The sequence below is a fragment of the Rana temporaria genome, chromosome 4, assembly GCF_905171775.1.
Source record: "Rana temporaria chromosome 4, aRanTem1.1, whole genome shotgun sequence".
Classification (NCBI taxonomy): Eukaryota; Metazoa; Chordata; class Amphibia; order Anura; family Ranidae; genus Rana; species Rana temporaria.
This window is the reverse complement of record NC_053492.1, coordinates 446,284,539-446,298,685: the sequence shown is the minus strand read 5'-3', so window position 1 is coordinate 446,298,685 and position 14,147 is coordinate 446,284,539. Positions and strand designations below refer to the sequence as shown.

General features: G+C 46.1%; 1 protein-coding gene across 1 annotated transcript in view; it reads right to left on the bottom strand.

The window, feature by feature from the left end:
- Nucleotides 1-14,147, bottom strand: part of PLEKHH2 (pleckstrin homology, MyTH4 and FERM domain containing H2) — a 245,318-nt gene that overhangs the window by 135,883 nt on the left and 95,288 nt on the right. The gene's annotated exons all lie outside the window — the stretch shown is intronic.

Here is a 14,147-nt window from a genome sequence, read left to right as displayed (position 1 = left end):
TGACTGCCGACTTTAGATATACTTTAAGCTGGTAGATTTTTGAATGGACTCTAAATTCTCAGTACAATACACGATTTGACTTTTAAATGTCTTTTAAAAGTACTTGAAAATTGTATTTGCCTTTAACATTTGATTTTGGAACAAATGGCATGAAAATCACACAGACTGTTAGAAATTTGTTTATTCGAGAAACATTTTCAATCCTGCTCCTTCAAATTTTCTCATCACTGTGGTTGAAAACAAATATTAATTTTTCAATAAAATTGAATGAATGTTTCCACCGAAAATTTTCTTGTGTATGGCCAACTTTAGGCTAACCTCAGAAAATAATGGCAACCAATGCTTGATAGACCTGCCAGACTCTAGCACACAATTTGGGCAAACATGACCAGTTTGAACCACCCTCCTCTCAATAGGAAAGGATCTGTCCCACTGCACAAATATATTCAAGTATTTAACTAATTGGAAAATCTCTGGGTGCAATAATGAGCCTTTGTGAGGGTTAGATGGGCTTCCTATCACCTACTACGGAAGCTCAAAACAGCCAGATCCTTACCAAGTCTAAAATTGGGCTTACACGTTGGGGGTGTCCTTGGATTTCATATCCAGCATGCTCTTGAAGGGAATTTGTCACTTTACCCATTCAAGTAAAAAACAATTGTCTCCCTACCACCTGATACTCATCCTGTGGTATCTAAATCCTGTGTAAGGTCCATGTTGGAGTTTACACAGGGCCAGATTCTCGTACATCGGCGTATCCTTGCGTGGGCGTAACGTATCCGATTTACGTTACGCCTCTGCAACTTAGACGGGCAAGTGCTGTATTCTCAAAGCACTTGCTCCGTAAGTTGCGGCGGCGTAGCGTAAATCGGCCGGTGTAAGCCCGCCTAATTCAAATGTGGAACAGGGGGGTGTGTTTTATGTAAAATATCCATGACCCGACGTGATTGACGTTTTTCACGAAGGGCGCATGCGCCGTCCGTGGACATAGCCCAGTGTGCATTGCTCCAAATACGCCGCAAGGACGTATTGGTTTTGACGTGAACGTAAATTACGTCCAGCCCCATTCATGGACGACTTACGCAAACAACGTAAAATATTCAAAATTCGACGCGGGAACGACGTCCATACTTAACATTGGTACGCCGCATGTACGCCACCATATAGCAGGGGTAACTTTACACTGGGAAAAGCCTAATGTAAACGGCGTATCTGTACTGCGTCGGCTGGGCGTACGTTCGTGAATTTGCGATCGGATCTAATAGAAATCTATGCGTAACTGATTCTATGAATCAGGCGCATAGATACGACGGCACAACTCAGAGATACGACGGTGTATCTGGAGATACGCCGTCGTATCTTCTTTGTGAATTTGGGCCTGAGAGTTCATGCTTGAAATCCATGTTGGAATTTACAGAGGGTTTATGTCGGAAATCCATGTTGGAGATTCCACAATGGCCTTCTCCACTACCCCCTTCCCAAATAACAGTGTTCTTGTCTAATGACTGGCTTCTTAGGTCCGAGCACAGTATCTTAGGAATTTGGTCCATAGTATTTGGAAACAGGAAATTCCAAAAGAGCTAGGGAGCACAGCATTGGTAAGTATCCATGGTGGGGGGATGGTAACAGATTTTCTTTGCCACAAACCAGCTACATATTTATGAGCTACACTGCCCTGCATGCTAAGGGTGGCTCCATAGGACACTGCAAGAGAAAAGAGCCACCCTGAAACAGGAAACCCGAGACAGCGGTCATGGCACCAACTTAAACAGGAGAATAGGTAGGATTAAAGATACTGTACAGGTTTATACCAAATAAGTGATTAAAGCGATTGCAGTCTTTTTTTTTTATAACAAACAAACATGTTATACTTTCCTGATCTGTGCAGTGATTTTGCACAGAGCAGCCTTGAACCTCCTCTTCTGGAGTCCCCTGCCAGCGCTTCTGGCTCCTTCTACATTCCGAGTGCCCAATTAGCAAACCACTTGCTAGGGGCACTCATGCGTGCTTGATCCCAAGCTGTGCTGCCTGCATCTATAGACACAGACAAGGCCTCCCACACCTTCATCACAGGATTTGTCTGATAGCAGTGGGAGCCAATGACTACTGCTGCCTCAGTAAAAGTTTGTGAGGGTGGGGAGAGAAGACAGAACCGCTATAGACGGGCATAGTGCTGGATCGAATGAAGACTCAAGTATAAGAGGGGTGAGGTGGCAATACTGCTGCCTAAACATTTTTTACCTTAATGCAGGGAATATGTTAAGGTAAAAAAAATAGGCTTTAGAACCACATTAAATTAGCTGCAAGTGCTTTAAAAAGCCTGAGCATTTAATGTCCTTTTAACTAACATTTACAGAAAGGCAGCGATGACAGCGATGAGTCTCAATGGAGTAATCCGGAAAAATTAGCAGTTTAACATTCTGGTACCATAAGTCTCCCTGCGTACTTGATACCCGCAGCACCTCATCTCGGTCCCGGAAGTTGAGGAGACACAAGATGAAAGTATGGGAGGGACCCCACAGGCCCAGGCCAAGGCGGGTCTTGGTGGGCCCTCTTAACCATATAGTAGGGAGAGAATTGGGAGTTAGGCAGTAGATTGCACAGGAGATCCTCCATGAACATCGTGGGATTCGGACCCTACACCCCCTCCGGAAAACCCACAATACGTAAGTTGTTTCTCCTGTTACGATTCTCAGCGTCATCCACTTTGTACTCCAACGCTTTAATTTTGGTTTAAATGGTGCGGAGTGTAGAGGAGTGCTTTATCACTGTGTCTTTCGCCGCGCTGATACGCTGCTCTGCTTCAGAGACTTGATCAGTGCGGATTGGCAGGTGGCAATTGCCGACATAATGTCTGCCACAAAGCTCGGGGCGGCACGGTATCCTCTGGTGGGTCAGTTTGGGATGCCATGCTGTTCTTCCTCCTACCACAAGGCTCCACGTAGGCAGCGGGGAGCGGGAGCTCCTCGATCGGCGGAAAACGGAGCAGTCTACCTCTGCCCTGAACTCCCTTTGCTGACTGGCGTCTCATCGGGGTGAGACACACTCACTTTCAGCACAGTAGGGTACCAGTAGAAGGAGAAAAGTCTGAATGGCTAGCAGAGCTCCGTAGTGTGTGGCCGTTCAGGTCCCCATCTTGGACAGGCCCCCAGCGATGTGACAAAAAATGTACTTTAAAAGCAGACACTTCGGGGTGCTTGCACAAGCTTGCAACTTCCATACTGTTGGATATCATAAGACATCCTGGTCTTTGAGTGGAGATAAAAAATGTAGCAAAACAATTATGATTGTTTTGGATGGTCTGCATGCAAATGTGGCCTTGTCTAGAAATTTCCACTGCATGATATTGGTTTCCGTTTATCAAGGTATTGTGATATTTGCATAACTCCTCACAAGAGCCATCCTACTGCTTACATTAGAGCTCTTGAGAGGTGTGTCGGGGAAGGGTGCTGGCCCCTCCCACTAGCTATGGTCTGCCTGCATTGCATAAAGAAGTACACAGATCCAGTAATGATGACACAGGATATAAAATAAGGTATGTAATAATTTATTTAAATTTTTTTATGTAATTGGCATGTTAATAAAGGGGAAGTGGAACAGAAAGCAAAATAAAAACAGATTACATTTCAGCTTTAAAGTCTTATTTCAGCTTTAGAAATTATTCTGTTTACATATTGCAAAAAAGTGCAAATAAGACCACAAAAGTGACAAGGTATAATTTTAGCAGACAACGGGTATATATAGTGTGGAGAGCAATGGCAGAATTTTACTAATGACACAATGAATGTCTCACATATATGGAAATAACTGATGGAGGTGCTATGTAAACATCAGAGAGCCACGTTGAAAGGGATCTCTTGTACCGGAGGAGTCCGTGTGAAACAAGGTGGCCAGACCTGCCAACTGCATGTAGATTTCCTTCCCAGTCCAAACACATTGCTCATTAAAGTGTACCTGTCACACATAGTCAACAGAGGCAGCCTTATTGTGAGTGAAGCCAATACTCAGTTCTTCAGGACATTGGCAAGGGGTGTTTCAAGTGTCCAGAATGCTGCTCTCCTTCCAAATATGAGTTATTTTTGGTTCATGGTTAAAAGAAAACCTGACAAACTGACATTTCCTGCAAGTAACAGCCAGGTGAAGTTGCTATTTTTTCATCAGAATTATCCGGTTTATAAGGAAATCTATCAAAATCTGCGAAATTTTAATAATTGTCATATTTTGGTCAGAATTAGGGAAAAGGTTCTCGTGCTCTACATGTGTTAATGATTTATATATGCAGTATATATTGTGACAGTGAACAGGGCTTGGACAAGGGGTGGGCAGAAGGGATGGCTGACAGGAGTAGTGACAATGGCATCACTACTTCTGTCAGCCCAGCGCAAGGAAGTGGCATGGAGAGGAGGTAAGAGCTGGGAGGAGGTACAGGCTGAGCTCCCTCTCCCCTCCTCATAAGCCTGCACATAATGAAGGGGGGCACAATTTGGCATTTTTAACCCTGGGCACGGAATGATCTTTTCCCGGCACTGACAGTGAGAGTCACTTCCACTATATAAATGAGTTTAATAAGGACACAGAACTCTCAAAGAGTCAGTTTAAAGAGCCCCAACAGATGTTTTGTGAGAAAACTGTATCACCAGTTTTCTTTGGATTTGGTCATACCAAATCGAGGTGGAAGCTTGGAGGTTCCAAAGAGTATTGGGTGGGAAAGAGCCTTTAGTCCTGTGTCCAGGCTTTGCTAGTTGCCTACAACCTGTGTGAGAGCACAGGTGGTCAGGATTGTTATAAGCCGGGTCTGAGCTTAGCTCAGAGCAGTTGCTGCCATTTGGAGACAGACCCCTGTCAGAAGACCTGGATGTTTCTGTTAGAGACTGCATCGCTGATCAGGGGGACTTCTTCCCCGATAGACTGGGAAGGTTGGGACAGCAACGTGGGCCTGGGTGACCAAGAGAGGGTCTGGGAGGCTGGGAAAGCCAATGCGGCTAGCGAGTCCAGGGAGGCTGGAGGGAGTCCCCCTGAAAGTCTCCGAAAGAGTGAGCAAACCCGGGGGGGCTGAACAGGGCTAGACTGGGACAAAAATTTGGCCCTGGACTTCATCCAGACCGGCCCACTTTAATTCAATAAAATGCTGCCCCCACCCTCCCAAAAAATCACGCCCACCAAAAGGCCCCTACATCCATTATTGTATATCATGAGAGGGTGAGAAAGAGGGGAATGAGAGAGAGAGGGAGGGTTGAGGGAAAGGGGGTGAGAGGGGGTGGGTGAAAGAGGGGGGTGAGTGTAAGAAAAAGAGAGTAAGTGTAAAAGAGAGGGGGTGAGTGTAGGACCCCTTTTTACACTGAGGCGTTTTTTAGGAGTTTTTGGGCTAAAAATAGCGCATGTAAAGCGACTGAAAAACGCTTCCGCTGCAGTCCCAGTGTGAAAGCCTGAGTGCTTTCACACTGGGGCGCTGCCAGGGCGTTAGAAAAAGTCGTCCAAGCAGCATCTCTGTTTTTAAAAACGGCCCACTGAGCCATCGGCCCACCGGGAAACTCCCTGTAGTCCCTATGGCCAGTCCATCCCTGGGGCTGGATAACCATATTTGGAGGCCAGGAGTGGGCCAGTGCAGAGCGGTACTGCAATCAAAGCTGAGTGAGCCTAAAAATCTGTTGGCTCTGTATTTTTTCATTATTTGTTGCTGAGTGAACGTGAAACCCCTGCGTGGGTATCCTGGATGGAGTTTTTCACTTTTGTTTAAAAAAAGTGGGTTACCAGGCCCTTAATTATAACCCCTGCGTGACCTGATCTCACTGTACAAGAGCACATCTACCACAGAGCTAAATACCTCCAGTTTACAATATATATTTACACATATGTTCTAAGAAGGCTTCGCTGGATTACAAGTTTGGGGGGTGGGGGGCTTCAAGCTTTTTTACATTAGGAGCGCTGGTGCAATGGAGAAATACTCTAGCTTCCCCAACTAACCATTGCCTAAAACAGCATTCCCTACTTGAGAAAACCCCAGGAAATTGTAAAGTGATTATAGTACTTACATGGGACTACAATTGGATGACCAGATTTTTTAAATGAAATCTGGGGACATACCGTATTTATCAGCATATAACACACACCTTGATTTTAGGAGGGAAGTTTCAGGAAAAAAACTTAAATTTTAAATAAAGAACTTTGCCTATCTGCAGCTTTAAAATTGCCCATCAATGCAGCTTGATCAATGCCCATCTGCAGCCTCACCATTGCCCATCAGAGCAGCTTGATCAATGCCCATCTGTAGCCTCACCATTGCCCATCAATGCAACTTGATCAATGCCCATCTGTAGCCTCACCATTGCCCATCAAAGCAGCTTGATTAATGCCCATCTGCAGCTTCCCCATTGCCATGAATGTAGCATGATCAATCTCAGGGAGGGGGCGGGATGAGCACCGTCAGATTACATACAGCGAGAATCTCCTGTTTACTCAGCGGCCTCTTTAATTCAAAGCCCCGCCTCCTGGACCAGCTTCTATGATAGACAGAACACTGGTCCAATGCCAGCCCAAGAGACGGGACTTCCTATTACAGAGGCCGCTGAGTAAACAGATTCTCGTTGTATGTAACCTGACAGCGCTCGTCCCGCCCTCTCCCTGTTCTCTCCAAGGCAGCCCAAATTGCAGTATCAGCGTATAACACGCGCACACTATTGGCAACCAATTTGCAGAGTGAAAAAGTGAGTGTTATACGTCAATAAAAACAGTATTTTTTTTTGCTATTGCCAAATGGTAAACTATTTTATAAGCATATTTTCCTCAAGTTATATATGCAGTGTATGTGGTTATGGAATGATTATATGATATATAAAAACATGAGATTAAAAAAAAAAATACTTCTTAGAATTTTGGGGTTATGACTACCAAATGTTAAAAAGATAATATACAGTAAAAAAAACTTTTCAATCCATATTTTGTATTTTATTTTTACCAAAGAATTCAGAACAGTAAAAGATTGGATGGTAACAACACTAAGGATATTTTCGAAGATAAATAATCAAATATTAATACCTAACTGTTACAAGGCTACAAATGTTAAAGGGAAAGTTAGGCACCGTAATGACTTCATTGAAATTAAGTTATTATGGTGTCAGGAGGTCCCTGAGCACTGTCTTACCTTATAGAAGTAAACTGTTCTCCAACGCGGGAAAGTGGCGTGCGTCAAGGTCAGGTGTCAGGAGACCAGGATTCATCTGTCCTCCCTTAAAGCAGGATTCCACCAGTGATTTTTTTTTTTTTAAAGTCATTTTAATGAGGACACTTACTTGTCCTACTCGCCCGCGCTGATGGCCCCCCCCGATGCCGATCCCTCGATCGGTGCAGGTCGCGTGCCACCATTCACACTAAGGGAAACAGGCAGTGAAGCCGCGAGTCTCGCGCTGACTTGTGAATGGGCGGCTGCTCTCTGGGAACACACAGTTCCCAGAAAGCAGCGCGCTTCATTCACTAGAAGAAGATGAAGAAGATAGACCGCGGCTACGGAAGAGGAAGATTACGAACTTCATAGCAACAGATATTTTGGGTGAGTATAATATTTTTTTTCAATGTTTTTGGGGGATTTTTGGGCTAAAAAAAATTCCTGGCTGGAACTCCACTTTAAAGTTACAGCCGGCCTGCAACCTGCCGCAACACATGACCTTGCACTAAAAGCAAGGCTCCAATCCCTGTGACAGTGGGAGCCGCTACGGTCAGGCTGAAAAGTAAGGTATGGAGGGATGGGACGCCAAAATTCAAATCCAATCCAGGGACAAAACCGGGGACAGACCTGGTTCGGAGACAGTGTCCTCAGTCCGGGGACTGTCCCCGGAAACCAGTGGCGTCGCTAGGGGGTGGCTATTTGGGCTATAGCCCAAATCTGGGGCCCATAGCCAGAGTCTCTTGTCGCAGGTTCCCTGCCTAACCAGCGGGCCGTGGATGTGGTGGGCGGGCGGGCTGTATGAGAGAGGCAGAAGAGAGGAGAGAAGCGAGCGGGCAGACTGACGAGCAGAGATGACATCATCTCTCTCATCATCTCTCATCATCTCTCTCTGCCCGTTCCACATCACCGCTCTCACAGCTGGTCCTCTTCAAAAGGGATGGTGACCGCTGCTATGGGCTCAAGACCCAGATCTTTAGCAGATAGCAACGCCCCTGCTGGAAGCCAGGGATGTCTGGTCACCCTACACTACAAAACAACATCAGTGCAAGCTGCAAAAACATCAAAATTTTAAATAAATCTAAATCTGCATGCATATTAGTCTTCAGTGTTTTGGGTCTATATTAGCTCACCAGAAACAGACCAAGGCAGAGCACTGCCTTTCCTACCCAAACATCTGTCATATCTATGTATATGGCACAGATTGCCAACCTGGATGCTAAGCCTGAAATCTCAGCCAGAACAATGACCCAGGAGTCACCACACCTAAACTTTTGCATTTGGTTTAAAATGGAAAGCCTTCTGAAAATAAGCTGCGTCATATGGGAAAGAACACTTAGAGAAGACGCATAAAAAAAATGAATAGGAAAACATTTCTATCCATGGTTCAGTTGGTGATCTCTATTTGCATCATTCTGGCATAGCACCGGTAGACTCACCAGGCCATTATTCTGGCCCCTGCTGCCCAATGTACACACTACCCAAAAGTAAGCAGTAATACAAGCTATATAGAGGGTTTATTCTCGGGGGAGTTCCCTATTAAGCTTACTGTACAGGACAAGGTAAGATGCCTACTGAATCAGTGAATGAGTCAAGTGCCTTGGAGAGCCACGGATCCTTCTAATCCAGTGGGTCAAATAAATTGGTTTGGACATCTAATGTTGATGTTCCCTGGGAAGCTCCATTAATAGATGTTCCAGGAACATTCTCCTTGGGGGGAGGCTTGGGGGCACACCCAAAATATCAGGGAACATCTTGCCATCTCCAAGAAAACACTGGCTGGGTCCTTTTTATGACAAGAAAATTACAAATAAGCTGGTATAGAAATTGGTGGATACCTAGTGCCCTGTGCACATTTTTTTGGGTGCAAGGGGGAGTGTAAAGAGCAAGTAAACCCTCTTAAAAAAAAATTGAAAAGACAAAGCATAATAAGCTATTATGCATAGCATACTAGCTCATTTTGTATTACTTACCTCAGATCGAAGCCCCCGTAACGCTCCTCGTCTCCCCCTCCAGCCTGTTGTCCCAGAGTTAATTCCGGGTATCGCGGCTCCGGAGCTGTGATAGGCCGGAGCCGAACCTACTATTCATGCTAATGTCCCGAGAGTAGTGGATACAGTATTTAGTAGGGTTCCATGAGACCTGAAAGCTATTTCAAGGGTTCCTCCTTGTTAAAAATTGTTGATAAAGGCTGTTGTAACGTAAACACAGAATGGAATCTCTGGGAGGGGGAGCTGACCTGCCAAGAGAACAATCTGAAAGACATCAGTGCTTCTGTTTTGAACCTTGAGGTTGAATTGCTCCACAGTGTCTACAGCTACTGAGGTCAATGGGGGATTCTTGTAAAGCTAATTTAAGAATCTGCAAATATTTGAGGGCAGGCAGCTGGATTTCTACTTCTGTGTGATGTGTAAACTTTACATAATTTTGCTAATAAAAAGTTTTGCTTTAAGTCTTCCATATACGTTCTTATTTATTTTACCCATCCAATGGGATTCCAGAAAGCTGGTATACAGGAATAAGCCACATAGATTAAGGTAATTCATAGACGATTAGTTCTTCAGTTGAGCATCAGCTGGACACACTAATATTGTTTCCTACAAATACAATGGTGAGTCAAAAATGCATGTGGTGTCAGCCTCCTAAACGCTGAAGAGCTTGTAAAGTATGTCACACAGCATTGTGCCAATCTGCCTACACCTGTCTTACACCTCCAATGCCAGTGATGTGACCAACTGTCCAAGCATTGACCACATGATTTCTAAGGGGGCAGACGGGATTAGGGGTCTAATGATCATGGTGTCCATCCTTTCTATAGTAGGGTGACCAGACATTCAGGGGACAGTCCCCGGATTGAGGACACTGTCCCTGGACCAAGTCTGTCCCCGGTTTTGTCCCCGGATTGGATTTGAGCATTGGCTGGGGCAATTTCAAAGACAGTCAGTGGCATATTTAAAAAAAATTATCTGAATTACACACGCCCGCTCCGCCGCTCCTACTAGCTTAGGGGGTGTATTTTTTTCCATTATCTGTGCCCCTTTCTGATGATCATGTGCTGGTCGGAGCGGAGGGAATATTTCTTCAGTTTCGGGTGTATGCCCATTCAGCTTCGTTTGCATGTTCTTCTGCCTTGGCTCAAGTCCCGGGCAGCCGCCTGCCTGCTTTTCTTCTTGCCTTCCCTGGTGGAGTGATCTTCCTCCGCTCCCCACCCGGTAGTAGCCGGGGGCCTGAAGAGTAAGACTTGACAGGCTGTGAGGCGGCGATGGACTGAGAGTCGCTGATTGCCGCCATTACAATTAAAAAAAAAATATGTCCCCGGATTTAATAAAAAAAATCTGGTCACCTTATTCTATAGAGATCACATGACCAATGAATTTGGCCACATTACTGCCACTGTGGTCTGGATAAATGGTTCCAGCAGGACAGCAGTTATACTGCTTTGCTTGTGATTTTAAAGTGTACGTATAGCCATTTAAAAAAGCTATACGTATTGGATAAAATAGGGAAGGAATAAAACCTCTATTATATATTTTTTTTACTGTCTTTAAAGCAAACCCAACAGGAACACAGATCTAAATAAAACTTTACTGGGGTTCTAATCCTTCCTAACTCTATCTGAAAAATGTTTGGCTATACTGTACATACAGGTTGTAGAAAACTCAAGTTGCTGTAGGAAAGGAAGGTTTGCCATTGTGACGTAGGTTTGCTTTTTAGACCATCCATATCTACCTATAAATAACCAAAAATAACAGTTTTGGATAGACAGTACCCTTTATTGAGCAGCTCTTTAGGATAGTAGGTACCATCAGTGGTGTATTTAGGTTTTGTGCTGCTCTAGGCATGACGAAACTTGTGCACCCCCCTAATTTAAATATGACCCACAGCTTCCTACCCTTTCCTGTCAAGGCCACACCCCCATTTAATACCTGCCCTGACATTTTCCAGTGGGGACACTAGTTCTGAGGGCCTTGGGGGGGCAGTAGAGTCCCCTAATTTGCAGGAATTTACTCTGACTTCCTGTCTCGCTATGGAGCTTGTCAGCTGACTGTTTGACAGTTTTTAGCCTCCCGACATGGCATCTGACTCTCTCTAGCTGAGAACTCAGGTGGGAGGTCTACTGTTATGATAGGACAGTCAAAACTAGAAGCAACGCAAAGATGCCCCTCCCCAGTTGCGGAACGCCACCCGCCCACACAACAACTCATTGGTTGGGTTCTGCCTCCCTAGCCTCCTTCATGTGTATGGGCTGCCCCCCCCCTACCGACAGTAGTGTGGTCGCTTTATGGGGGCACTAGGCTGATTTGCCTCCCGGCCCAGTCCGCCCCAAGACTGGCGCTACACTAAAAGTGTAGCGCAAGCTACGGGGACTCTTTTTGTGCTGCCCCCCCTGCAAAGTGCTGCCCTAGGCCTGGGCTTTGTTGGCCTAGGCCAAGATACAGCCTTGGGTACCATGTGGAACATCTCTGGAATCGAACACGTTGCATGCCGCTGATTTAAATGAAGAAATAACTTATTGATGTTGGTAGCATGCTCGACATACACCGGTAATACCTGCTAGCCTTCCCTTCCTCCCATTTATCCAACTCACTTTGTGAACTATGTGGGTTATTATCAAGTTACCAGCAGCAATTGAAAGGAAGTCAGTGAGCCATCAGAAGATCAGGAATCTACTTGCCAGCTCTATCTAACAAAAGATGTGTGAGAAAGGGCCGCTTTGTTTCTCGTACTATCATCACAGGCTGGAAAACACCCCCCCTTGACATTTAAACATTATGCATTCTTCAGCCTGTCAAAATTCCCAGAGAAGTAGCAGGCCGGCTTTTAAGTTCAAACAAACCTAGATGTTTTCAGTGTTACATGAAAACTATTTGGATCCCCTGCTAGAAAACATTATGTACTATGTGTGATATTTCAAGCTGAGCCTCCTTTCTATCCCCCACACACAAAAAAAAGAAGAGAACTAATAGTGTGTAAAGAGGCCACACATGCTGTGGTGGAGTCATTTTGCATAGCTGCCAAATAATAGGAAAGGTGAATGATCTATGGTTGGCCACAGGTAAGTATATTTCATAGGTGACCAATGGGATCAAACTGTCTCAACAAAGGTCAATCACACTTAACAAAGTCAATCATGGTCTACTGTAACAAGTTCTTGGAGGCCATCTATAAAGATGGCCTCCAAGAACTGGTTACAGTAGACCATGATTGACCTTAGTTGAGTGTGCCCAGTGCTATTGCACTGGGGGAGGTCAAAATTGGTTTCCAGACCCACTTCCTTCTTCTTGTCAAACCTTTACTTTGGCTAGGGTAAGCGATTCCAACATATTGGGCCAGATTCACAAATGAGATACGACGGCGTATCCCTGTTTCTATCTATGCGACTAATTCATAGAATCAGTTACGCATAGATAGCCTTAAGATCCGACAGGTGTAATTGTTTTACACTGTCGGATCTTAAGATGCAATACCGCGGCCGCCGCTGGGGGGAGTTTGCGTCATAAACCAGCGTCGGGTATGCAAATTAGGAGTTACGGCGATCCCCACCGGTTTTTCACGTTCGCTACGTCGCCGCTAGTCTAGTTTCCCGTCGCAAAGTTAGTTTTTTCGGTAGGTACCCACGTGGTGGGTGCACGTGGGTAGGCACCCACCACGTGGGTACCTGCCGGAGCATGATGGGACGGTGATGCCTATATAAATGGGATGCAAGGCGCGCTTCCATCATTACAGCGACAACAGGCGACGAGGCAACATCGGAAGAAAGGAAGAGAAGACCCTGACGCCACAGAAGACCTCGCTGGCTGCCTGTTAGAAATTGAGCTAACACACAAACATAGCAGGCAGCCAGCGCTGAAGAAGAAGGCACCGGACATCTGCAGAAGAACCGGGGTTCGCCGAGTCAACAGCGGAAGAGGGGAGAAGATGGAAGAAGCCCCCCGGAGTCCGGAGAAGCCCCCCCCGGAGTCCGGAGAAGCCCCCCCGGAGAGCGGAGAAGACCCCCGGAGAGTGGAAGACCCCCGGAGAGCGGAAGAAGAAGCCCCCCCTGGTAATTGAGCTAATAACGAAGACAGGGGGGGCATCCGGAGCAGAATAATAAAATATTTTAAAAAGCCTTGTGTTGTGTGTTTACTAACTAACTTTTTGCCTACAGGTGAATGGATAGGGGTACGATGTACCCCATATCCATTCACTTAGGGTGGGGGGCCGGTATCTGGGGGCCCCCTTATTTGAGGGCACTCCCAGATTCCGATAAGTCCCCGCCCGCATACCCCAACAACCAACGGCAAGGGTTGTCGGGAAGAGGTCCTGTCCTCATCAACATGGGGACAGGGTGCTCTGGGGTGGGGGGGGCCCGCAGTGCGCCCCCCTGCCCCAGAGCACCCAACCCCCCCATGTTGAGGGCATGCGGCCTGGCACGGCTCAGGAGGGGGGGGCGCTCGCTCGTCCCCACTCCCATTCCTGACCGGCCGGGTAGCGTGCTTTGGATACGGGTCTGGTATGGATTGTAGGGGGACCCCCTACGTCGATTTTTCGGCGTAGGGGGGGTCCCCTTACAACCCATACCAGACCTAAGGGCCTGGTATGCTCCTGGGGGGGAACCCATGCCGGTTTTGTTTTTACAAGTTGCCGTGGAGTTCTCCCTCGGGAAAGCATACCAAATGCCGTCGCTGGAATGGGCTTTTACATGGTGTGACTAGTTTACACTTTGTAGAACCAGCCCTAATTTTACACTTGCAAAATAACACTTACGGCGCAAAAAGGAAGCTGGAAAGCTTTGTGGATCGCCTTAAGTGCTAATTTGCATACTAGAAACGGCAATTCGACTCGAAATGCCCCCAGCGGCGGATGCGGTACTGCATCCTAAGATTCGGCAGTGTAATTCAATTACACATGCCGGATCTTCTGCCTAACTTTGGAAAAAGCCTTTTGAGGATCGTTTCCAAAGTTACACACAGACTGAACAGCAGTTAAGTCGGAGTATCTCTTTTGT